Here is a 26,992-nt window from a genome sequence, read left to right on the forward strand (position 1 = left end):
CACAACAAGATATAAACTATAATAAATTTCCACTAAAATTCTGGTTCATTTCATGAGGCTAAAAAATAAATAATTAAAAAAAATGCAAACGGATATGGAAATGTTCAGAACTGAACTTCAGGTTGGAAAAATGAGAAGCTGAGAGGAACTGAAATGGACCTAATTTCCCTCCCCAGCCGCAGATCAAGCTGCCATTAAGAGACACAGGAGCTGGCTGAGCTGTATTTTTCTAGCCAGTTGGCAACCCTGGTGTGATCAGAGGCATGGGCTCCTCCTGCCTGCTTGCAAAAAGCAGCCACTGGAATGAACTCCACAATCCTAAGTGAGCTGCTTCATAATCCCTTCTATCTGCTTCCGTCCGTCTCATTTTAATGCTATTTGCCAGTCACTTTAAAAAAGAAAAAAGACAGAAAGAAATATTTTTAGCCTCCTGACCGATCTGACATGCAGGATGTGTTTTGCAAATAATCCCACTGTCTCGTCGTTCGAGGGTGTTTTATTATCATCATCATCATCATCATCATCATGCATCACGATTTTCATATGTTCACTTTTGTTCTTTGTAGCCAGTGGCTAATGCCCCAAATTAGAGTGAGACCTCTTCAAAGGGGGCTTTGCGATGTAATCAAGGCAAAGTTGAAAACATTATCTGTGCTGCAGAAGCAACCCGGAACAAAAAGGGTTTGTGATAAAAATCCAGAACAGATAGCAGTGAGAGTCATACCGTGGGACATCTACCGTCTCTCCCCCCCCCCCTTCCTCTCTCATTTGGAATCAGGAGATGTCCCTCCTGCCCCCACCCGCAATTTTAACATATCCCAATGCAAGCCAATTGCGGTTATATAATACTGGCTCCGAAACAGATGCTACCATGTTAGGGATGGCAGATTATAACTGGAATGCAAAGCTAATGGAAGCTTTTGGACAAATGCAAACTCCTCTGCCAGAGAGGGAGAGAGAGAGAGAGAGAGAGAGAGAGAGAGAGAGAGAGAGAGAGAGAGAGAGAGAATATCACAGATGGATTGTCCCCTTTTGACTGTCTCTTTCTGGAAATCCAGAGAGATGGGGGGGGCAATTCCATATACTGTACACCCCCCACCCATTTGTCACCCTATTGAGTACTGGAATTAATTTTACAAGACTGAAACGTCCCAAGAACATGTCCCAAGATATTTTAAATCTGAAAATAATTGTGGACGTAAGGGATAAAGGTATTTCGTCAAGCCAGGTCTTGCCGCTTGCATTTGCTTTTGAAAACTCACTGTTGAGGGATTTGTGGGGTGAGGAACACTTTAAAAAGTGCTGTACTGGACAACCCTGTTCTTTGCCCAAGGTGAAATGCAAAAGGTTCAAATAATAATTCTAAAAATGAATTTTGCATTCTGAAACAAAATGCCATTTCGCCCAGTGAATGGCCACTTCACTCATGACGCAGCTTCGCACCTGAGCAGACGGCAGGTGAGTGGGTTTTGCCTTCCCATGGAGGTAAAGGCCATCTGCACATGCACAGAGACAAGCCCCTTTATCACAGCTTAACAGCTGGTTGAGTTGCAAACTGTTTCTGGGACCCATTTCCTGTCTCCAACTAAGTGTGGAGCTTGGCTCATTTGCTTTGGTCCTTGTACACAGAAGGAATGCTGGGCCACTTGCCTGCTTTACAAGAATCCTCCCAGCTCAACTCAGCGGAATGCATAAGCAGGTGGGGCTGGGCGGGTGTTGTGGGGTCTTATCGGAAAGCTGACCGACAGCCGCAGTTGTCCCGCCTGGGCATTTCTCATCAGCCATGCTGAGCATGGCTGGGGTGGCCTTGTGGCTCCACAGGGCTGCATACTTCTGCAGGCTCTTTCTTTGGAGCCCAGCTGCACATCTGATGGATCAAGTATCCTGCTGCCTGTCTGAGCAAGACAGCCAAGACACACGCCAGGGGGAAGCGCAATGCCGTCGCCACAAAGGGAAAGGAACTTTCTGTCCGTAATGAGAAAAGGAACACAGGAACACCAGGGATGAGGGGCACCTACAAGAAGTTTTGAAAGTCTCCAGTACATAATGGCCAGGGTTTTTTCAGTGGCCGCTCCGACCTGGTGGAATGCTCGGTCCCAGGAGACCAGAGCCCTGCAGGACTTGATCTCCTTCCACAGGGCCTGTAAGACAGAGCTATTCCACCTGGCCTTCAGTTTGAATTAGCCTGATCCTCTATTCCCTTTTCCCTTTCCTCTTCTATGAAGAAACCCTTTCTGGGACCCCTACTAAGGTCTCCTAGCTGGCCCTAGTAGGACCAACTTGGCCAGTTAGCCCTGGTGATCATTTGATGTCTACTGACTGGGCTTTTCCCCACCAACAAAAATGACCCCTGAATTTTATTGATTTTGATGCTGACCTGGCATCGTCTCCTCCCCCATCGTTCTGCCCAGACACTGAGGTCCAGCACCAAGGGTCTTCTGGTGGTTCCCTCACTGCGAGAGGCCAAGTTACAGGGAACCAGGCAGAGGGCCTTCTCGGTAGTGGCGCCCGCCCTGTGGAACGCCCTCCCATCAGATGTCAAAGCGATAAACAACTACCTGACATTCAGAAGACATCTGAAGGCAGCCCTGTTCAGGGAAGTTTTTAATATGTGACATTTTAGTGTATTTTTCATCTTTGTTGGAAGCCGCCCAACAAAGTGGGCGCCAGAGTGGCTGGGGAAACCCAGCCAGATGGGCGGGGTACAAATAATAAATTATTATTATTATTATTATTCGTCATAGAATCGTAGAGTTGGAAGGGACCCCAAGGAATGCAAGCAATGCAGGAATCTCAACTAAAGCATCTGAGAGAGATGGCCAGGCAACCTCTGCTTTGAAACCTCCAAGGAAAGAGAGTCCACCATCTTCCAAGAAAATTCGTTCCACTGTCAAACAGCTCTTACTGCCAGAAAGTTCTTCTTAATGTTTAGTCAGAATCTCCTTTCTTGTAACTTGAAGCTCATGTCCTAGCCTTCGGAGCAGGAGAAAACAAGCTCGCTCCATCTTCCATGTCACAGCCCTTTAGATTTTTGAACAGGCATAGGCAAACTCGGCCCTCCAGATGTTTTGGGACTACAACTCCCACCATCCCTAGCTAACAGGACCAGTGGTCAGGGATGATGGGAGTTGTAGTCCCAAAACATCTGGAGGGCCGAGTTTGCCTATGCCTGTTTTTGAAGATGGCACCCGATGCCTCTACATAGCTTCATCCTTATTTCAGACATTGTGGTGTATTGATATATCACAATGCTTAGGTAAAGGTAAAGGGACCCCTGACCATTAGGTCCAGTCATGACCAACTCTGGGGTTGTGGCGCTCATCTCGTTTTATTGGCCGAGGGAGCCGGCGTACAGCTTCCAGGTCATGTGGCCAGCATGACTAAGCCGCTTCTGGCGAACCAGAGCAGCACACGGAAATGCCGTTTACCTTCCCGCCGGAGCGGTACCTATTTATCTACTTGCACTTTGGCGTGCTTTCAAACTGCTAGGTTGACAGGAGCAGGGACCGAGCAACGGGAGCTCACCCCATTGCGGGGATTCAAACCGCCAACCTTCTGATCGGCAAGCCCTAGGCTCTGTGGTTTAACCCACAGTGCCACCCGCGTCCCATCACAATGCTTAGCTGATGATATATCACGATGCTGAAAACCAGATATTGCCCAGCCCTACTGCAGATGCCAATCCTTGAAAGGGGTTTCCAACTGATCCTGACTTCAACCACGAGACCTGATTGGAACTTCAAATCCCGTAAAGAAAACTTGCTGGACAAAATCTTAGCATGTACTGCTGAGGTGCTCCGATATAGGGAGTGTCCTATGCAGGGCACCCCACATGACCTCTGCTTTGCAGCTGTCACAAAATCAGCTGCTCTTGGGTGGCACATATCTGAGCAAAGCCAGGCAGGTGCCCAGAGAATGAGCAAGTGTTGGGAGGGAATGTTCACACTCCCAAGCTGTACACAGCGGATGCACATGACTAAGACCCTGCAGCTCTCTGGGGCTCCAGACATCCAAATCAAATGCCCTCTGCCACCCCACCCCACCCCCGAGGCAAACAGTGCTCCTGTTTTAATCGCTAAGGATTGGACTGGTGTGCCTCTTTGTATGGTTCACATGCTGCTTGGACAAAAGATGGTGCATTGCATATCTTGGCAAGCGAGTCTTAAAGGAAGTTCCTGCCATTTGAATTGATGAACCAGGGGAAACCTGTGGCTTTCCAACAGCTGCTGAACTGCGACTTTCGTGATCCCTGAGCACTGGCTGCAACAGGTGGGAATGTTTGGAGTTGCAGTCCAGCAATACAGTCATACCTCGGGTTAAAGTCACTTCAGGTTGAGCATTTTCAAGTTACACTCCGCGGTGACCCGGAAGTAATGGAATGCGTTACTTCTGGGTTTCGCCGCTTGTGCATGAGCAGACGCTCAAAATGATGCCATGCGCAGAAGCAGCAAATCGTGACCCACGCACACACAAATGGATCCAGAATGGATCCCATTCGCATCCAGAGGTACCACTGTATCTGAAGGGCAGCATGTTCTCCCATCACTGCTGTGGGGAGATCCTTATGCTCTAGCACAGCCTTTCTCAACCTGTGGGTCCCCAGATGTTGATGGACTACAACTCCCGTCACCCTTAGCTAGCAAGGCCAGAGGTCAGGAATGATGGGAGTTGTAGTCCAACAACATCTGGGGACCCACAGGTTGAGAACTGCTGCTCTAGCGGGTGGAGACCTGCACATGTTTTCAGATACACAGAGGTTTCTATCCCACCTTTCTGGGATCTTTCAGGGCAGCTTGCAGCTTTATAAAATCTTGATACAAACACAGCGCACCAATAAAGAGCACAGCATGAAAATGCAGCAAAGGCAGAGGCCACAAATAAAACAAGCGTTGCAACGGGTGCTTAGGCAAAAGCCTCCAAGAATAGACTTCTCTTTACCAACTGGAGAAAGCCAGCCAGAGAAAGGACCACTCATGCTTCATGGGGCAAAGTGTTCCACAGAACTGGTGCAACCACTGAGAAGGACCCGTCTCTTATTGCCAACAGCTATGCTTCCATCATCATATGCCATCAATGGGCACATGTATACAAAGAAGTCAATTACTAGTGTGTGAGTGTAACCTGCTGTGTTAGCTGGCTGCAGAAGTGTGACAAAATATGTGGTTTAGTAGAAAGAACGTAAGAAGACGTGACAAGTCCTGCCGGATCAGGCCAACAGCCCATCTTGTCCCGCATCCTGTTCTCACAGTGGCCAACTAGATGCCTAGGAGAAGCCTGTAAGCCGGACCCAAGTGCAACATCCCTCTCCCCTCCGGAGTTTTCCAGCAACTGAGATTCAGAAGCATGCTGTTTTTGACCATGGAGACAGCCATTGTGGCTGGTAGCCATTGAAAGCCCAATCCTCTTCTGAAGCCATCCAATTTGGTGGCCGTCACTGCTCCCTGTGGCAGTGAGTTCCACAGTTTAACTAGGCACCGTTTGAAGAAATGCTTTTCTTTTCTCTGAATCTTCCATCATTCAGGTTCACTAATGTCCACTAGCGTTATGAGAGAAGCAGAACATCTCTTCTCTATCCACTTCTCTACACCATGCATAATTTTATATTCTTTTACCATGTCGCCTTTTCTCTAAATGATGCTGCAACCTTTGCTCATAGGGAGGTACGTGTGTTCACAAGTAAATCCTCAGCTCAGGTCTTGTTTTTTTATTATCCTGTTGTCTTGCTGAGAAAAATGGAGCTTGCACATCTACTCACCCACGCACTGGAGATTCATAGGACCCACGAGCGAGTCCTCTTCTGAGATGAGTCAACGGGCGGTGAATTGTGGAAACGTAAGTCACTTGTTTCTCTGCGGAAGATTCAGGACAGGCAAGAGGAAGGACTTCTTCGCATAGCACGTGGCTCAGCTATGGGATTAACTCCCACAAATTGCTGCGATGACCACTAATTCAGAGGTCTTTAAACCTGAATTAGACAAATTTGTGGTGCAATGACTGCTAGTAGGGATGGAAGGGTCTGCCAATTTTGGTTCTCAGTTTCTTGTTTTTCCAATCTTAAATTCAGTTCTCCACATCTCTGCAGCAATTTGGTTTCAGGGTTTGTTTGTTTTTTAAGCCTCCATGGCAATTCAGCAGCATTTTAGTGCAATTTCCCTCCCCCCAATAAACACATTTTGTGCACAGTTTTGACAACGTGCATTTTTGCCAGCATTTCCCCGCAATATCATGCACTTTTCTAAGTTATTTCCACCAATATATTCGTATTTACGTACACTTTCTCCTAATATTTGCAAACCTCGTTTGGTTGGAGAATTGCACTGCAAAATTTGGTTCGGTGCAAATTTTGAAGGATAGCTGTGTTTGGGTTTGCACATTGCTTTGGAGAGTGCAGATTCCATAATTTCCCCTTTAAATACAAACTGAACTGGATTTCTCTCCCATCCCTGGCTACTAGCCATGATCAGAGAAAGCATGGCTGCTTCTGAAGACCAGTCGTTGGGAGCAACCAAGTGTCCTCATGTCCTGATTGAGAGCTTCTTATAGGTATGTGGTGGGTCACTGTAGGAAGCAAGAGGCTTGTCTATGCAGGTCTTTTAGTTCTTAGATTCTTCTTACAATCTCCACCACACATTGCAAGGCATGCATCCACCTGCAGTGCTGAATTCTGTAATGTTGGGGACTCCAGTTTTAGGTGTGCTTCAGTTCACCATGGTCTGGAGCAGCTCTGGTCCAGGTCCTACTCTAGCGACTGGACCCAGAGGCAGCTAAAGACATCCATTTCTAGTAGACTTTCCTTGTGCTTGGTGCTTGAGCTCATTGAAGGGTTTTGGTCCCCCTAAATCGTGCACAGAGTACTGTTGTACTGAGATCTGGGCTGGATTGCTCCAGACATTGGTAAACTGAAATATACATAAAACATGGACTGGGCTGCCCCGCATTATATCCCTCCTCTCTTCAGCTAAATGAAACCACCCACTGGCTTGTTTGAGATTGTACTAAATAGAACATTTTGAGCTTGCTATGCTTCATGCATCTTATGGACTCCAGCTCCCACCATCGCCAACTATTGCAGTAAATGAATATTGGCTACAAAGTCTTGGGCTGTTTTGGGAGTTGGAGTCACAGGTTCCCCAACCCCTGGTGTTGGGAGAAAAAGGTAAGCTGCTGCTGTGTGGGTGCATTAAAACCTGTGGGGAGAGAGAGGCCTTGTTGTCACTGCACGGCAGGTGCCACAGAGCTGAATAGTCCTCTTTGTGGTTAATACCCGTGGAACCTACTTGAGCACAGGACCCTTGCGAAGCCCTTTGCGGGAGAGAAAGACACTGCTCCATCAGCACAGCGGAGATGCCAGCTCAGTATGGATTTCAGGTAAATGCCTTCAATTTTCCCCTTGCCTTAGGATAATATTTTAATCCCTTTTGTCTGGTTTTATGTTTGACTGGATATAGTTAAGCTACTTATAGGAATATGAGGAAAATGTTTACGGTCAGGCTGCGGAGCCTGTGGGGAGCCGAGGACAGGTAGGGCTTTTGCCCATGAAAGGAAAAAAAAAGTGTTTAGAAACAGACAAACACACACCCCAGCTTTGGGCCACAATCCACTGGAGAGATAGATAGGACAGGGTGGGCTGTAGCTCACTGGGAGAGTATTTACTCCCTGGTGCAGAAGGCCTCAGGTTTAATCTTTGGCACCTAATTGGTAGGGTTGGGAGAGACTCCTGCATAAAACTCTGGGGAGCTTCTGCCTGTCAGAGTAGAGAATACTGCGCTAGATGGACCAAAGATCTGACTCAGTATAAGAGAAGCTTCCTGTGTTTCGATTAGGATCTAAGTTCCAATGACCCAAGCTGAGCTTCAGTGTATATCGCTCTCAACTAGACTGTGGTCTTGATTACTATTTCAACATGTGATACTCCAGAACATCAAAAGGCTTGCCCAGTTTGTATCTCCTCCTTCCAATGGAGGTGGGGACCTGCTGTTCAAAGTCCAATGTTCCAAAAGATCCATCCTTGGGGCGTTCAGTGTTGAATGTGTAAAACAGCCGTGTTTCATTCTAGTGATGGCCAACCCCTAGAAATGTGGTTATGTGATTCAAATGGTCCAGTGCATTGTTCTTCAACGTTGGGTCCCCCTATGTTGTTGGTCTACAGCTCATCTCTGACTATTTGTTAAGCTGACTGGGGATGATGGTTTTGTAGTCCGACAACATTGGGCAACCTAAGGTTTAACAACAGGAGTCTAGTAGACACCTAGGGCTTTTTTTCAGTTCTGGCACTTCTCAAGTGGGTGCCATTGCCGTTAAAAGAGAACAAGGGAGCCATTAATGGTGAGTTCTGGCACCTCTTTTTCTAGAAAAACAGTACAAAGGGAAGTCACAATAACAAAAGCTTCATAATGTTTGCCAGTCCTATGACTAAGGCTGAGGCTGTGCACTGTACCTTCACAGACCTGAGGCCTAAGTACACGTATTCTGCAGTTGCTTGCCAGCCCTTAAATCAGCCTTCCCCAACTTGGTGTTTTGGACTACAATTCCCATTGGTCTTAGCCAACCATGGCCTAAGCTGATGGGAGCTGTAGTCCAGGGTGCCTTCCACTGAACCTATCAAGCTGCCATATACTAGGAATGATGGGAGTTGTAGCCCACCAACAACTGGGGAGTTTGAGAAAAACTAGGACTTCAACATAATAATGGCATTTCCTTTCTCTCCATGCAACTCAACCAAAAGGGTTTTGATTTTATTTTTGCTGGGGAGCAGAGGGGGCCAAGCTCTGTGACTGGATCCTGAACCTCTTGCCTCTGCCAAAGGATCGCTTTTAGCCCAAGGTGTCATTTGATAATCCCTGCCAAGTGGGATGCAGATATGTTTTGGATGCCTCTCGCCTTCGCGGGGAAGGACAGCTGCAGTCATGCGAGATGGCCCCGGCATCCTCTTCACGGATCAACGGCAGTCAAGTTGTGAGGGATGGCGTGTGTGTGTGTCCGTATGTGCACACAACGCAATGATGACTTATACTGCTGAGTCAGACACAGCCCTCCCTTTCCTGGCCTGAGGTTGCCAGCAAAAAGGATGTTTGCAATGAGCAAGTCATTGTGTTTCTCTCTGTCTTTCAGTGTGGTTAAGAGCAGTGGACTCGTAATCTGGTGAACCGGGTTCGATTCCCCGCTCCTCCACATGCAGCTGCTGGGTGACCTTGGGCTAGTCACACTTCTCTGAAGTCTCTCAGCCTCACTCACCTCACAGAGTGTTTGTTGTGGGGGAGGAAGGGAAAAGGAGATTGTTAGCCACTTTGAGACTCCTTAGGGTAGTGATAAAGCGGGATATCAAATCCAAACCCTTCTCTGGAAGGCATGCCAGTGATTTACTGGTCCAGCCAGTCCCGAAAGCCGGAAAACTGCAGGATTCTGCTAAGCATCACCCACCACCAGCAGTTTCTTTTAGGGCTCCTCCTCCAATCAAACTAGTTTTTGTCCTGGGTTATATCATCTTCTCCAAGGTTATGTTCTTTAAAGTCAAACAGGGACAATCCAATTTCCTGTGAAGCCTTGTGAAAGGGGGGTGTCTTAGTAGGCAATCATCAAGTGGGAACTAACTGTATTAGCACTATTTATTATTATTATTATTATTTATTATTATTATTTATCATCACCATCATTATCCTGCCTTTTCCCCAGACTGGGACTCAAGGCAGCCTATGCAAATTAGAACAATGCAGACAAAATGCAAAAAGATAATAAATAAAGCACTTACTGTAAACTCAATCAGAATTAAATACAACATGAAAACAAATCTGTTAAAATGCAGGTGCTAAAAATGGTAAAAATAAAAAAAAGCACAGAACTATTAAATCCCTTTCCTTAAAAAAACCCCAACCCATTCCATTCCCAATGGCCTGTCAGAGTACAACTGTCTTCACTGTTTCTCTTCCCTACCAAGTATGCCTGTGAGGGTGGTATAGGTTGAAGACCAGAAGCTCAAGCCAGCAGTAAGAGCTAAGGGGTAGAACAGGGGACCAAGCCAAGGGACAACCAAGAGAACCAGCAAAGGATACAGTTGTGCAGGCAAAATGGGTCCCACCATACGTAGTAAACCTCTGTCTGCTGTGCAAAGGGCTCAAAGTTACAGGCCTCACAGCTTTGGCCATAGAAACCCATTTCCAGACTCCTCTTCAACCTCAGCCTTGGACTTCCAAGACTGAGGTGGCCCAGCCTTGAGCAACTGCTCTTGCAAGTGGCTGGCTTCCAGTAGAGAGGCTGAGCTAATGACCAGCAATTGTGTGTTTTTTCAATGACTAGCCCCTGTCGGTGGGATTCCCTCGCGAGGGAGACCTGCCACATCTGTCCTGCAGTAGCTTTTGAAGCATTAAGCAATTATTCCTCTCCTCCCTCGTTTATTTAACAGGATGTTTCATCTCATAATGGAACTGGCTGGACTCACTAGCGATTTCTTGCAACTTAAATGCAGGACACCTGGGAGGTGGCAGTCTAGGAGAGGGCATTTTGTCTCCTTTTCACTTCCTACTGAACTCAATGGGACTTGCTTCTGCATTGATGTGCATAGACTTGCACTATGAATGCACGGAAGTGATTTTAGTGAGTTTTTAAATTGTAATTTGAACTCTCTCTCTCTCTTTTTAACCTGAACTTGCATTCACATATTTTATTGTAATCTGATTTGAGTTTGTTTTATAATGAAAAACAAGGTCAATATTTTTTTTTAACCAAAGAAATACCTATTTTAAGGACAGCACAGAGTTAACCGACGGGCAACCCCAATATATCTCCCTTATAAGGCAAAATGAGGAGAAGGGGATTTACCAGGAAGAGAGAGCCCAGAAAATACAGCCTCTGCCTTGTAAGCAGGGCTACACTGAACACAAGGTACCCATTTCTGATTGCTGGAAGGTCGGTGATAGATAGGGACCAATTGTCCCAGGAAGAGATCCCTGCAATCGATTCCTGGAGTTGCAGCAATGAGAAAGCTATAGAGCAGAGATGGAGTGGCAGGATTTGATTTCTCTTTCAAGGGAAGCAAAGTGGTCAAGAGGGCTGAGAACAGGCTCCCTTGTCGAAAGAGCAGAGAGCGATTTCCTACTTAAAAAGTGATTAATCCAAATGCTCTTCAATTTACAAGGCAGAGACCAATCAATAATTATCCCACTTAATCCCAACATAAATCCTTTAAAAAAATTTTTTTAATTAAAAGCAATCAAGCCCCACAAGATGCGGTCATTCGCCACACAACACACAACATTAACCCCTTGGGGTCCCGCCCCCAGGCAGCCTCCACAACTGCAGAGGATTCCTGCCTGCAAACTGTTTCCCAAGCCCGCTTCACAGAGCCGCTGAATCGGAAGAGTCGAGAGGGACAGATTCCAGCACTCGTTTTCACAGCCGCCATGGGAAGACTTGCTTGTTATAAATGCCCACCTAAGGCAAAGTGACACGTCTATTAGGCCCTTAATTAGACAAAATCCACAGCTGACATCCCTGTGGCAAAACCGTCTCTGTTAAACAGTCACTTAAAGTATGAATTGGATCGGGCTAACCTTGCTTTAATTAACAAAGCCGTCACCAAGGCGAGGAACGTGCGGGAGACTTAAAATCAACATGCCTGAGTTGAAACAGAATCCCACTCTGTGGTTTTTCAAGCTTCTCAGACCTGCAGTTCAGTGTTGTTGTTCTACTGAATCAAAATGAAAGGCACGTTTCTCGTGGAAGAGGCATGCAGCTTGCCTCTTGCACCTGAAAAGAGACATACTTAGAGGAGCTTCTCTGTTGCATACAAAGAGACCAGGAAGTGTCATGCCTGGATCATGTTATCTATTGAAGAACAGGAAGAGGCGTTCTGGAAGGAGCTTCTCTATTATACCTGGGGAAAAACCAGGAAGAGGTGCGTCTGGAAGAGCTATGAACACAGAAATGCAGTGGGAGATGTCTGAGAGCAAGTCACTCCAGCATGTGTGACTGGATCATTCCAATATATCAAATGAGAGCACCAATGTTGAGTAACAGAAATTTAATAAATACAGTGGTACCTCGGGTTAAGTACTTAATTTGTTCCGGAGGTCTGTTAACCTGAAGCTGTTCTTAACCTGAAGCACCACTTTAGCTAATGGGGCCTCCCGCTGCCGCCGCACCGCCGAAGCACGATTTCTGTTCTCATCCTGAAGCAAAGTTCTTAACCTGAAGCACTATTTCTGGGTTAGCGGAGTCTGTAACCTGAAGCGTATGTAACCAGAGGTACCACTGTAACAAACCAACAAGAAAAGTGGATTAGAGTTCTGGGCTAAAGGTGGACTCAACAATTTGCTCTAGGACTTTTCTTATTGGCTTCTTTGCTTCTCCAGGGGGAAAATACCTTTCCAAGCCTCGCCTAAAATGGAAGTGAGGAAAAGTAAGGAGGCCCTCCAGCTGGCACTGTGGATCCCCTGCACTCTCAAATAAATGCATAAATGGAACAGGTGCACCTCTGTCGTTCAGCACCAAAAAAGCTTGATTCTGCAACCTGTATATATTCTGCAACCTGTGCATATTTTGCTTCCTTTGCATAATTTCTTTCGCTTCCCGCAGTTGGGAGTTACAACAAGGATGGAGGAGCGAATCCCACCTGAGGAAATGTATGGATCCAACCATGGTTGTATTGCTTCCCTTGAAATTCCTACAGCGAGACTTTCAGCTCAAATTTTGCTGTAAGTGAAACATGTTGGCAGTACTGAAGCCCTGACCCTTAACCTCCCCACTCTCTCCTTGGGTGTCTGAGAATCACACGCTGCCAAGCTTAATTTCAAGACCATAGCTGTGCTCTTTTAAAATAAAAGGAACAGTTAAAAACTAAAGGCGAAATTTTCAGGAGACTAAATGAAGTGCCTTATACTAAATTCTGTACTTGTGCAGAATCGTGGGTATCCCAGAGAACTGAACAGCATTCTATGTGCGCTTTTATCTCAGAGAGATTCCCCCATGATTTTGATCCTCAAAGAGGCATGCTTCTCTTCCCTTACAGGGATTAGTTTTTCTGCCGACTCACAGAACAACTCCAGAATGTCACAGGGACCTGCCGGCAGCTGCTGCTGCTATCACAGAGGAGATAGGCTGCAAACTCATTAGTCGTCGTTATCGCCATGGCGGTTTCTCAGCGCTCCGGCGAACAAGAGCTACCGTGACAACAACAGACAGTGTATTTCCCGGCACAGATTCTGGGTGGGTGCAAAGCTCGAGGGAGGGAAAGTGCAGATCTTGGGCAGTAATTACTCATTTGGGAGCAACATGAATGCAGAAGGGGGATGGCAGCATTCTTATGCACGCTGCTAGGATCCTCAGCAATCTGCAAAGCAGAGGAGGGCAACCAAAATGGTCAAAGGCCTGGAAACGATGCCTTATGAGGAACGGCTAAGGGAGCTGGGCATGTTTAGCCTGGAGAAGAGGAGGTTAAGGGGTGATATGATAGCCATGTTCAAATATATAAAAGGATGTCACATAGAGGAGGGAGAAAGGTTGTTTTCTGCTGCTCCAGAGAAGCGGACACGGAGCAATGGTTCCAAGCTACAAGAAAGAAGATTCCACCTAAACATTAGGAAGAACTTCCTGACAGTAAGAGCTGTTCGACAGTGGAATTTGCTGCCAAGGAGTGTGGTGGAGTCCCCTTCTTTGGAGGTCTTTAAGCAGAGGCTTGACAACCATATGTCAGGAGTGCTCTGATGGTGTTTCCTGCTTGGCAGGGGGTTGGACTCGATGGCCCTTGTGGTCTCTTCCAACTCTATGATTCTATGACTCTCCAGTCCCACTCTGGGATCTGCTTCTGGAATTCTTACTGTGAAAATCAGTCCCTTACTAGCGCACAACAACAAAGCACTCCAGGGGTTGGCATCATTTTAAGGCCTGATGGGGCCCATGCTACAATAGGGGACTCACTATCAACTCCTGATGCCTCCTAGCTGTCGCCCGGCCTTGCTATTGATGCCTGTTCACTTGCTCTCTCTAAGCTAGCAAGTAAGGAGATGAGCAAGGAGATGGAGCAGAAAAACTAAGCATTGATCCATGTAGTTCATTATTGCCTACATTGACCGGCCGGGGTTCTCCAAGGAGTCTTTTCCCATCCCTACCCAGAGGTCTTCTGAATCCAAAGCCACTCAGCTACCCTGAGTTTGTTTTCTCCCTTGGGGCAGTGGTACAGACTGTGGAAAAGGTGACAATGGGGTTGCTTTGGAAGCAGGGCAGGTGGGAAGTACACTTAATAAGAATAATAGTCATTAACAATGTAATTATGTAGCTTGTGTAATTTCGCCATAGCAGAAGCTGAACTGCAGCAGAATAGAAACTGATGCACGCAATGAATACCGGGTGAAATGGGAAAAGATGCCACACATCCCTAGTCATATCCAATGTTAACAATAGAAACCCATTGAAATTAACATGGGCCCATTGATTTCGATGGGTCCACTATGACAAATATTGGATGCAACCCTTGTGCAAGGGGGAGCAGGGCTTTGCTGCAATGCAGGTGGTCCTCAAATGTGGGTTTCTAAGCCACAGTTAGGGCATGTCAGCAGGCAGATGACCACCTCTTGAGAGGAGACATAGAGGAGAAATAGAGACAGAAGAAGAAACTTAGAAGAAGAAGAGTTTGGATTTGATATCCTGCTTTATCACTACCCTAAGGAGTCTCAAAGCGGCTAACATTCTCCTTTCCCTTCCTCCCCCACAACAAACACTCTGTGAGGTGAGTGAGGCTGAGAGACTTCAGAGAAGTGTGACTAGCCCAAGGTCACCCAGCAGCTGCAGGTGGAGGAGCAGGGAATCGAACCCGGTTCACCAGATTATGAGACTACCGCTCTTAACCACTACACCACACTGGCTCTCAGAGAAGAGAACTTCCAGACTATTTAGCTACATGGTGCTTCCAGATGGGTATTTATGGAGGGATTAATCCAGGTTCTCTCTTTTTGGGGAATATCCAGTACGTTAAAAAAAACACCTGTCTCCAGCAAAACCCACCCTTTTTTAAAGTTTTAAACTCCCATAAGGAAGCACCCACAGATGCGATGAATTAATAGTGCCCAAAAAGTTTCCTGTTTTGGAAAATACTCCTGTTTTGTACTAGGTTTGTAGTTTACACTGAAGCTTGCCAGCCAACTCAGGCTTATTTGGGATTCTGAATATTTTAGTACGTTGGGAATGAGATGCATTGTGAAAATAAAAATGTACTAATTTATGCTATACACATGTAAACACACACACACAATGTGTGTCCTTCTGAGTTGCAGGGAAATGAGGTTAATATCTGAACATTTCTCTAGTTGCAGATTCCCACCCCCTCCTGGATCCTTTGAAAGTGCCCCATCTGTACTGTGTTAGGTCCCTAAACTTGTTTTGATCCCAGCTTTCTTGTGTATCACAGAGCATGTCGATGAAGGGATGATTTGGTCTCGCTACCGGGTTACTATGGCAACCTTTGCCAAGCAGGTGCCCTCTAATTTTGTTGGATGGGGCTGGTGGGAGTTATAGGCCATAATGTCTAGCAGGTGATGACTGTGCTATGGTAAGTAGAAACAGTAGAGTCTTGTCCATTAGGATGAATGGGGCCCTCAGACAGCCGCTGTCTTCCCTTGTTACTTTCAACCAGTCCAAGGGGTAGCACTGACTGTCACCTTCTCCTTGGGCTCAGTTTTGCCCTTGTAGAACTCAAGAGATAATCTAGAATTAACCAATTCTACTGGCCATTGGCTATGGCGCCACCTACTGCCCAGCTCCCTGCCTTCCGCCCTACCAGCCCCAATGGGCACCACCAACCATTGCCTAGGAAGCAGGTCTCCCTACATCCCAGAGAATCAGGAGGGGGGGAGCAAACATGCATGAATGGTTGCAGCACAGAATCAGGAACTTGTGAACATTCCAGATGAATAAACCCAGGGGTGTGTGAGCAGCCATAATTTTGTGTATGTAGCATTGTTTACACACACACACACACACACACACACACACACACACACTTTCTGCTGCACCTCCTTTCTCCCAAGGAATAAAGGCCCATTCCATTTGTAGCCAGGAGGCTAACTCTCGAGCGATTCCACCACCACCTCCCCATCAAAGCTCCCATCTTTTTCAGCGCATGAAATATTAGAACAGCTGCTGCCAATTCCACCTCTGAAAAGCAAGAACATGATGGGTTGGTTTTTTTTCTCCTCTCCTCTTTCTCTCTCTCTCATTGCCAGTGATGATTTAATCCTCTTTGAACTCTTAAACTCCTAAATATCAGATGGTTGCTCTGTGGGGTAAGAGGCTGCATGTTTATTATTGTCTGTTCTTTACAGGCGCTTCTGAAAGGTGAGCTAGAAGTTGGGAAGTGTATCCTGGGGAGCCGCCGAAGAATCGGGGAATGCAAAGCAGACAGCGACTCTGGCCCTCTGACAACGGGAGGGCAATAAAGCACGAGCCGTATCAGGTGTTAAAATGGCAACAATGCCCAAAACATCCTGGGAAAATGCTCCGTTGCAGGGGTGCGGGGGAGAGGGAAAGGGGGTATTGCAACACTCTTGTTTCTTTACTAAACAAAGTCATGGTAACTCCAACTGGCCAGTAAAGGAAACCCTGGGTAGATTTGCATGAACTTTTGCTGCTTGCCGTGAGATGTGGCTTGTTCTGGGCGCATTGTGCTCCGAGCACAAAGTGAAAGTGGAGCACTTTTTTTACTTATTTCATCTTTGCATTTCTCCCTTCCTTTTTTGGCAGAGGCAACCCAGCCAGATGGGCAGGGTATAAATATTATTAAATGCAAGCCCCTACACAAAGAGACTTACTTCTTATTTATGATGATGCTGATGATTAACAAATATGTTTCATCATTGTCATCATTTATTCCCCACCTTTCCTTCTAAGGAGTTCAAGGCAGAGTACAAGGGAAAAAATTAAGCATCTCCTTCTTTGTCCACGAGGTGCCCAACAGAAGGACCAGGATGTCCTGCAAGTCTTTTGTGTGCACCTGACTTAGCCCATGACTCAGGGAAACCCTGAAAGCTGGGATGGAGACATTTCAGGGAAACAATCAGCCGAAAGGATCTGGCCTCTCAGTGGGGTGACCCCCATCTTGGACCTCTCCCTCTGCTGCAGCCTGACGTAAGGACAAGATAGCAGTTGAGGGAGAGGGACAGCCAAAGTCAGCTGAACTTACGGAGTAGCCCTGCTTCTCATCTCTCTCCCTCTCTGCTTCCTTCTTCGGTAATAATAATAATAATAATAATAATAATAATAATAATAATAATTATTTATTTGTACCCCGCCCATCTGGCTGGGTTTCCCCAGCCACTCTGGGCGGCTTCCAACAAAGATGAAAAATACACTAAAATGTCACATATTAAAAACTTCCCTGAACAGGGCTGTCTTCAGATGTCTTCTGAATGTCAGGTAGTTGTTTATCACTTTGACATCTGATGGGAAGGCGTTCCACAGGGCGGGCGCCACTACCGAGAAGGCCCTCTGCCTGGTTCCCTGTAACTTGGCCTCTCGCAGTGAGGGAACCGCCAGAAGGCCCTCGGAGCTGGACCTCAGTGTCCGGGCAGAACGATGGGGGAGGAGACACTCCTTCAGATATACTGGACCGAGGCCGTTTAGGGCTTTAAAGGTCAGCACCAACACTTTGAATTGTGCTCGGAAACGTACTGGGAGCCAATGTAGGTCTTTCAAGACCGGTGTTATATGGTCTCGGCGGCCGCTCCCAGTCTAGCTGCCGCGTTATCACTCGTACCCAAGTAAGATTGTCTTCCATGAAAATGGTCTTAACAGTGAGTCCATAAGTGACTGTGGAGGCCAATTCTGGATCCACACGTCCTTCCACCATGGGGACATAGGTTCCTGGATGGGAGTTGATCATGGTGAGGGTTTGCCAAACATGCCTTCCTCTTAGCTCGTTTCTCCTTTTTGCCCTGACTGTGCTTCTTCGAAGTCCATGTTGGAGTGCTCGCAGATAAGTGTTTCCCAGTTATCAGTACTTATACTACTTTCTTTTTTTTAGATTTGCCTTGTAGTGTGCGCACACTCAGAGGATGCCCTCCAAACCATCTTAAATATCTTTGCAGAAGCTTATGGAAAGCTGGGCCTATTGCTCAATATCCAAAAAACCCAAATTGCTGAACCAACAAACACCAAACCACCCCTCTGCAGCACCACAAATCCAACTCAGTGGTGTAATGCTAGAAAATGTTGACCACTTTCCCCTCTCTGCTACATCCTTACGGAATGGCTGCTTCCTGGTGGCGGTTGAGAGCCAAAGGCAGCTAGTCTTTAAGCAGATCTGATGGAGTGGGCCCTGCTTCCATTCTCTCTCTTTCTCTCTCTGTGTGTGTATGCTTCTCTCCACCACCCCCACCACCCCCTTCCACCCCCTACTGCCTGCATTCTCTTGCCTTTTATAATGTAATAATTTGAGCTAGGTTGAACTGAGCCACCCAAGATCAGAATCTCACAGCTCCCCGACAAAAGATCTCCCAAGAGTTCCCTCTATACATCTGCTTCAGGGACTTTGCAAATCAATGCGAGCTCTAAAAGTACGGTTCCGAGCAATTTTTAAAATATATCTATGGAGAGAGAGGGGGGGGAGAGAGAGGGAGATGCAAGATAAAGCCTATTCATAGGTGGAAATGGCTGCCTAGCTTTCCCTTTCATCAGGAGTGTTTCTCAGTAAGCACTCTGCCTGGGCTACTACCTTCAATATATTGATCCCACTGGACAGCCGTTTCCCCATGGTACACTTTGCTCATCGAGACCGAACAGTTCTCTCCAATCTATTTTAAACAATACTTACCTTCGTATATGAATCCCGCCAGCCCATAGCCGTTTACAAAGCCTTTATGGATTTCTGCTGCAGCATCAAAGGCTGCTTAATGTGACTTTATGTGTTTCTCCCCCTGCCCCAAATCCATAAGCTTTAATCAAGTGTTGCAGTTGTAGCAAATTGGGATGAGAAAGCCTGTTTTACTGACTAAGGTTCCGTGTGGGTGGGTTTTGCAGGGTGGGTGTGTCCTGCTCTCAAAGGCAAGGATGCAGGAACCTTCATCCCACTGCCCAAATCAGGTTCACCAGGGCTTCTGTTCTGGCCCTGCGAGGTTATTTCCCTCCAGCCCCACACTATATGATGTCAGATCCAGGGCAAGGCAAAAGATTCCTGCCTTGCAGGGGGTTGGTCTAGATGATCATCAGGGTCCCTTCCAGCTCTACAATTCTATGGTTCTAAGTTGGCCTGCTGCAGGTGGGGATTGTCCTCTCTCCTTCCCCCAGAAAAAAGGCTGGGAGAAGTGAATTGCAGAGGGTTGGGCCAGATGACTCTTCCAACTCTAAGATTCTACAATAAGACGCAAGCTTTGGTGGGAAACACCGGAGTCTCTTTAGAAAGGAAAAGCAAGCAGCTCCTTTTGCAGCCTCGTTCCATACCCAACAAATCAAAAGCCAGACCTCTGGGTAGCCACGGGTTGTGTGGGCCAGGTATTAGCCACAAAAGTAAGCCCTTCCACATGGCTTCAGCCAAGCCTAATAGCTGCGATGATGAATCAGGCTACAGTCAGGAGACACACAGATTAATTAAAATGCTCCTTCTGACACCACCACAATCAGAGACCTTCTGTGTTCTTTCTGATGAAGACGCTTGAGCATCTTATCCTGCCTTGGCAGCATTGCAAAAAAATTTAAATGAACTGGCTGCGCTGGAAGGGAAGAGAAAAAGCATCTAAAATGAAGGGTTGTGGGGGGTTTTCAGAACACAGAAGAGGAAGCCAGTCAGATTCCACAGTCCCTAAAACTGGAGTGTGGAACTTCAGGTCCAGAGGCTCAAATGTGGCCCTTGGGGACTTTCTGGCCCTTGAGACTCCGCCCCAGGCCACACCCCCTCTGCCAGACCACACCCCCTGCCCAGCCCTACTTTGCATCCTGTTTGAATGTTTTGGCCTGGTTTGAATGTGCCCTTGGAACTCCAACAATGTCTCCCAGGATACAGGACAGAGAGGGGTGTGTGCAGAAACCTGCTGGCTGCATAAAGGTAAAACCTACATTCCTTTCTCTGCCCACTTCTGCCTCTGGCCCCCAGAAGCTTTCCCAGAAGGGAACACGGCCCTGAAAAAAGGGTCCCCCGTCCCACTGCTAATGTGACAGATTCCATGACCCACAATGTGATACGGCAACTGCTCGCCGCCCGCTACGCATCCCCTGCGCGCAGCCAGGAATCTCGCTCCACATAGTTCAGCTTGGCACTCTTGACTGCTGGCCTGCAGTGTACATATAGAATGCACCCTAAGTGGAGCCGATAAGATTGGTGCTCCAGAACGTGTAATACTGAGAATGCTCGCTGCCCTTTTTATCAGCCAACTGAAAAGGAGGGGGGGAACTTTCCAAAGCTTCCAGGCCATCAGCTCCAACACCCTGATGGAGACCAGACGACAGGCGGACATGATACCCAACTGCTCTTGTGCCTCTGGGTGATACCAAAGAGGCTGAGGAAACAAACAAAAAAAAGGACGCGCACTCAAATGGCATGTGACAATCGGGTCGTGTAACTTTTTCCCCTCGAAGGGTCGTGGTTGTTATTTTTAAAGCAAGGCTGTAAGTGGAGGAACAGCATCAGGGAAAGCGAGGGGCTTGTTGAACCCTTTCCCTGCCAACTATTTGGTGCAATCCCACTTCCATCTCTCTCCACAGTGAGAAAACAGCACTTAAAAAAGCAACTGGGCAGGTAGAGTCAGTTTTGAGCAAACAGGAGGGAGGGAAAGGGTCAAGCAGGCCCCTGCCCTGCCACCAGACCCTTAACTCAAGACTGTGGTAAAGAAGACTGCGTTTTTGTTTCAAGAACAGCTGTTTTTAGTTTTATATGTGGTTGATATTTTTCGTTTTGGGGTTTTCAAAAGCAAAAGTAAAGTTTCATCTGCATATGTAAACATGAAATAAAATTTCATAAAAGCATTTTTGCATATACAAAAAGTACAGTTTTAAAGATTGCTGTGTACATCTATTTTCCTGGCTTACTGTTGTATTTTAAGTGGGATGTCAGATTTTATGAGTGAGAATAAAATATAAGGTTCAACGTCGCCTTGGAATTTTACACACCAACAATCAACAAACAGACTGAATTTTTCAATATATTTGTTTGGTGTGTGTTTTAAGGATAATAAGCATCACAGGAAAAGTACCCAGAACTGTTCCCAAAACATTTTCTACCGCGGGTGGAAATGTACCTTGCTGGTGTGTGTGTGTGTGTGTGTGTGTGTGCACGAATTTGAGCACAAATTTGAGCTGCCCCACTCCCCAGAATTCCTCCTGTCCTTGATCACAGCCTCCACAGCTGCTCTGTATTAAGAAAAACACTAACAGAAAGAACTGCACCAGCGAGGAACCACACATAGTTTGAATCTAGAAGGCAAGGCATTTCTTTGGGCCCGCTGACTCCTTGTGGTTGCCAGGAATGCCCCGCTAAGAACCTGCTGGCTGGCTCGTTTTTTTACTTCCTTTCATCCTCCATGGTCTACACAAGAGCCGCCGCCCCCCCCCAAAAAAAACCTTGGACATCTTCACTAAACATTGTTACCAAAACACCACTCGAAATTCCTCAGAGGTTTCCCCCAAGCAGTGACGTCCAAGAGATCTTGTCAGCTTTCTGACCACAGATCTTGTCAGCTTTCTGACCCACAGAGGGGTGGGGGTTTTGGAGGGGTTGCAAGCCCCAACCTCCCACCAAGGCACACTATGCTGGCCAAAGGCAGGTAAAAGCCACAGTACAACTCGGTCTCTCTATTGCTAGCTCACATCAGCTCTGCAGTGTGTTCATCCATAAGTGTGGTGTAGTGGTCCACATTCACACCACACATTTAAAGCACTATGATACCAATTTTAAGCAGCCATGGACTTCTGCATGGAATTCTGGGAGCTCTGGTTTGTTATGGGTGCTGAGAGATGTTAGGAGGCCCCTGTTTCCCTCACAGAACTACAATTCACAGATTTCCCTGTATTAAACCACTCTGGAAATTGTTGCTCTGTGAGGGGAATAGGGACCTCCTAACAACCAGTGGCGTAGCGTGGGTTGTCAGCACCCGGGGCAAGGCAAGTAATTTGCGCCCCCTAACCCATGGATTTGTGCCCCCTAACCCATGGATTTGCGCCCCCTAACCCTACCCCCCAGATGTTGCGCCCGGTGCGGCTGGCCCCCCCTGCACCCCCCACGCTACGCCACTGCTAACAACTCTCAGCACCCTCAACAAACTACCGCTCCCAGAATGCTTTGGGGGAAGCCATGAGAGCTTAATATGGTATTCTGGTGCTTTAAATGCATGGTGTGAATGTGGCCATTTCAAGGAGGGGCGGGAGGACCTGTGGCACTCCGCATCTTCGCTCTATTTGTATGCCGCCTTTCCTTAGTTAAAACCATGCTCAAGGCCGCTTACAGCACGGAACGATCTACATCATTGCAAACACAGGAGTCATAAACAATGAATAAAACATGTCAAAATGTACACAACCAAACTGAAAAATTTCCACATAAATCGTAGTATCAAAAAATAAAGATACAAAAAAATAATATCAAAATAACAGCAACAACAAAAACTCCAGCAAAAAACCCCAAACGATGTCCCAGCCTAAGAGTCTGTTCAGCATCCTCAACTTTTGTAGGTTGAAAGAGGCAATGCAAGGCAGGGGCGAGCAGATATTCCAGAACTCACAGACAAGATGGTGTTGGGCCTCCTCAGCGACCTCAGCTTTTGGAGCCGGAGTCAGCTGGGCTCTCACCAGCCCCATCAGAAAGGCTGATGGACTCAGGGATGGTGGGAACTGGGGCCTATCAATATCTGGAGGGCACTGTGTTGACTACCCGCCCCCCTTGTTGCAGCCCCATCTCCAAGTACCTATGGCCTGACAGCTGTGAATTTGACAGCCTTGCTTTCAGCACCTTGTCACCAAATCATTCCTTGCAGAATCACTTCAGGGGCTTATCCCTTCCACTGCGCCTCCATCAGCTTGTTCACACTTGAAGGTCACATAACCTTCTATCCCAGATATCACAAAGCCCTCCTGGAGCAAGATTACAAGCGGAGCAATCAGGGGAAAGGACTCTCTCCCTCTCACAGGGTGTGTGGTTTTTTTTAAAAAAAAATAAAAATAAAAATCTCTAGCTAAAAAAATATAAACAGAACCCACACCACTGGGCCCACAACACGAGCTTTGTGGCATTGGTGGGGCCTCAAGGTGCACAACAAGAGGGAGGTCAACCCAAGGCAGCCTTCCCAAACTGGTGCCCCTCCAAAATACCCCCTAGGTGTCCCACCAGCCAACACAGCCATAACGGAAACAAACTCCTCAGCTCAGAATTATTCAACCCTACGCATTACTGGACCAAATTTGAAGTACTGGCCTTAATGTTTAAAAAATCTGTACAACTTAAGATCCAGCGTACTTGAAGGAGTGCATAGAAGTCGCCCTGACATTAAGCTGTATGTAAATCAATAATTCCGGGGGCAAATTCTATAGATCAACTACGTTCTTTGTGGAAAAGATAAGTTCTTTTGCCTGTCCTGAATCTTTCAACATTCAGTTTTATTGGATTGCCCTGGGTTCTAATATTATATGAGAGAGAGAGAGAGAAATAACCTTCTCCCTGTTCACTTTCTAAGGAGGCAGGCGCCTATAAAACCCCGAGTCTAAAACTGCAGAACTGTTCCCTCTGTCATATTTACCAGATGGCTGGAAAGACCCCCTTTCACAGTGTGAAGGCTACAAATTCCCTATGTGCTTCTCTAGATGTCCATGCATGGAAGACCCCCTTTCACAGTGTGAAGGCTACAAATTCCCTATGTGCTTCTCTAGATGTCCATGCATGGAAGACCCCCTTTCACAGTGTGAAGGCTACAAATTCCCTATGTGCTTCTCTAGATGCCCATGCATGCCGGGAATCACAAAGTGGCCAAAACCCCAGTTCATTCTGGAGTTCACCTGCATTTCAGCATCTGCAACCTTACTCTGCCAAACCAGAGCATTACCTGTTTCTCTGAACCATGTTTAGGGATAGCTGAATCAAGCAATTTTGGTTTCCCTCTGTTTCTCATTTTTGCAATCTTAAGTTTAGCTCTCCACATTACCGCATCACATTGCAACTTTTCTTTTTAAGTCCTCATTAAAACTCATCAGAGTTTTAGGCTGATTTTCTTCTAATATATATGTGTTTGCATGCATTGTTATCTAATAGACTTTTTTTGATAAACCAATTTCCCATTAAAAAAACCATTTTTGTGTGTTAACTATTATGTGCATTTTTAGGCACACATCACTCCAGTAGGTTCATTTTCCTATGCATTCCTTGGATCGAGAACTGTATTGAAAAATTCAGAGAAATGCGGGTGTCAAAGGATGGTCATGCTTTGGTCTGCATATTGTTTCAGAAAGGGCGAATCTGGTAGGCTTGCCTTTAAATGTGAACAGAATTGAATTCCTCTCCGATCCCTAGCCCATGCGCCTTTCACATGCAGTGGCCCCTCATAAGGGAAGCATGCAGAAAACAGCTTCTCTGTATCAAGGCACTGTTGTTGTTGTTTAGTCATTTAGTCGTGCCCGACTCTTTGTGACCCCGTGGACCAGAGCACGCCAGGCACTTCTGTCTTCCACTGCCTCCTGCAGTTTGGCCAAACTCATGCTGGTAGCTTCGAGAACACTGTCCAACCATCTCGTCCTCTGTCGTCCCCTTCTCCTTGTGCCCTCCATCTTTCCCAACATAAGGGTCTTCTCCAGGGAGTCTTCTCTTCTCATGAGGTGGCCAAAGTATTGGAGCCTCAGCTTCACAATCTGTCCTTCCAGTGAGCACTCAGGGCTGATTTCCTTCAGAATGGAGAGGTTTGATCTTCTTGCAGTCCATGGGACTCTCAAGAGTCTCCTCCAGCACCATAATTCAAAAGCATCAATTCTTCGGCGATCAGCCTTCTTTATGGTCCAGCTCTCACTTCCATACATCACTACTGGGAAAACCATAGCTTTTACTATATGGACCTTTGTTGGCAAATCAAGGCACTAGACTCATGGAAAACTCAGAAGGACCCATCATGGCAATGTAAGCAGATGATCCGCTCCTGCTTTACATTCCAAACTTCCGTTCAGCTGAAAACCTGTTATATATATACATATATTTGAAAAAAAATACATACATTTAGCTCTGCACTCTTTAAGGCAGTAGCCTACATGATTTGGGAAAGTGTACACACACTTTTGTGCCAGATTTTGCCTGCAGGTTCTCCTAACCGTAATCAGGGTGCAACGTAACACATCACGCACAGAGGCAAGGCAGGCGAGCGCTGATAGCACAGGCAGAAAGGCATTTAGAGATAAATAGGGATTTGTAAATATTAAATGTGAATCTTAATGGCCTCAAACTCTCTGTCAATGCAGTTTACAAGTCAGAGGGATTGCCATGCAGTAAACAAAGGACTCCATCCAGCTCATTTGAAACTGATTTATTTTATTTTTTTACTCAGCTGTGCCTGTAAAAAAACAAAAAAACCCTTTACTATTTAGGTGTCTGGGTAAGGTAAACCTATTTACACTGCAATCCTATGCATGTTTACGCAGGAGTAAGCCCTACTGAGTTCAATGGAATTTGGGCCCAGATAGGTATGTACAGGACGGCAACTTCAGTCATCGGCAGTGGGCACACCAATCTGTTCATAGCACCAAAAATGTAGATTTTCTCAATCCTCAACATGCTGCTTTCAACCTAGATTGAGTCTGGATCCTGCCATCCACAAGAGTGAGTGTATTTCACTGATCCAGATGTGAAAATATGCCCCTTGTTTGGTTTTCCTCTCTGCACCTGCCCCACATAAATGAAAAAGGAAGTGGTGATTGCAAACTTGGTATATATGCCCACCTGCCACGTCCCTGGGAAGGTGTGGATACATACCCACACTACTGGGACCACCTACGTCTGTTTCCAAATGGACACACTGCAGAGTAATGCAGAATCATGGTCTTCCAACCCCAGATTGTGTTTTACATACACACAAATCTGGCAACAAGCCGAGAGCGAACCAAAAATAAAAATAAATGGAGGGGAGAAGCTTTCTCACCCTCCACTCTGAGCCAGACCATAATTTTCCTTTGGCAGGCAACCCTACCCTTGTGCCATAGCAAAACTCTTTAGACAGGCTCTTCTGCAGTCTCAGCTAGAGAACCACCAAGAGGATGTTGCTGGCAGCCCAGTGACCCCTTATTGGTTTATATAAGAGTCTTGGTTGACGCGCAGGTGGTAGAAACATCTTCCACAAGCTGTGCATCTTCCATAGTTTGCAACTGCAATATGCAGCTGTTGGCCAGAAGTGAATTATTATGCCCCACCTGGCGTTGTGCTCCCACACTATTTAGGGTTTCTGCTGAGCCACGCCGGTGATATTGGGCACGTAAGACACCCAAGTGGTTGGAATAATTTGTCGACTTCCAGATCATACAGTCGACATGTCGGGTTGCTTTAGCAACCTCGTTAAGGTCTGGCTGAGTCATGCTGATTAGGTCCCAAGGCGCTGAACAAGCTTTCTCAGAAGCAACTAACACCACTACAATCTCCAACAAATCATTACTGCTCTTCAGCCAGGGTGGAAATGACGGCTACCTTCTATGAAATCCTCCACGAATGGTGAACGATTCTGTGTCACAGCCAGAACCTGGCATAATTACCATTATAGCATCATCATATCTAGTCGGCCTTATGTGAAAGTAACAGCCAAGGAGAAATTTGACAAGTAATGAGATGATTTCCTGAGCAAATAATTGCACAGGGATCCAAAGCTCTTACGGCTCTCTCATCAAGGATGGAGCGAGAGCAACATCTTAGGCTGAATTCACACATAAATGTGCATGCCTGGATGTTCCGCAGGTGTAAAACAGGCATCATAGATAGGATACTCTGTGTCCTATTTGTGGAAGGGTATCGTAGAACCTGGTACCACCCGATGCATTGCACTTTTCAATGGACGCCATATTCGTC

The 26,992-nt window shown here is 46.6% G+C and overlaps 2 long non-coding RNA genes across 2 annotated transcripts in view; both read right to left on the minus strand.

Annotated features, from left to right (window-relative positions):
- Positions 1–26,992, minus strand: part of LOC307199377 — a 103,379-nt gene that overhangs the window by 47,481 nt on the left and 28,906 nt on the right. The window lies entirely within an intron of this gene.
- LOC307199342 lies at positions 11,179–13,214 on the minus strand. The gene is made up of 2 exons (XR_013831902.1): positions 12,887–13,214; positions 11,179–11,869 (listed from the first exon to the last, which is right to left on the minus strand). It is a non-coding gene; the product is annotated as an uncharacterized lncRNA (long non-coding RNA).

Source organism: Podarcis cretensis (genome assembly GCF_951804945.1).
Source record: "Podarcis cretensis genome assembly, chromosome: 12".
NCBI lineage: Eukaryota > Metazoa > Chordata > Lepidosauria > Squamata > Lacertidae > Podarcis > Podarcis cretensis.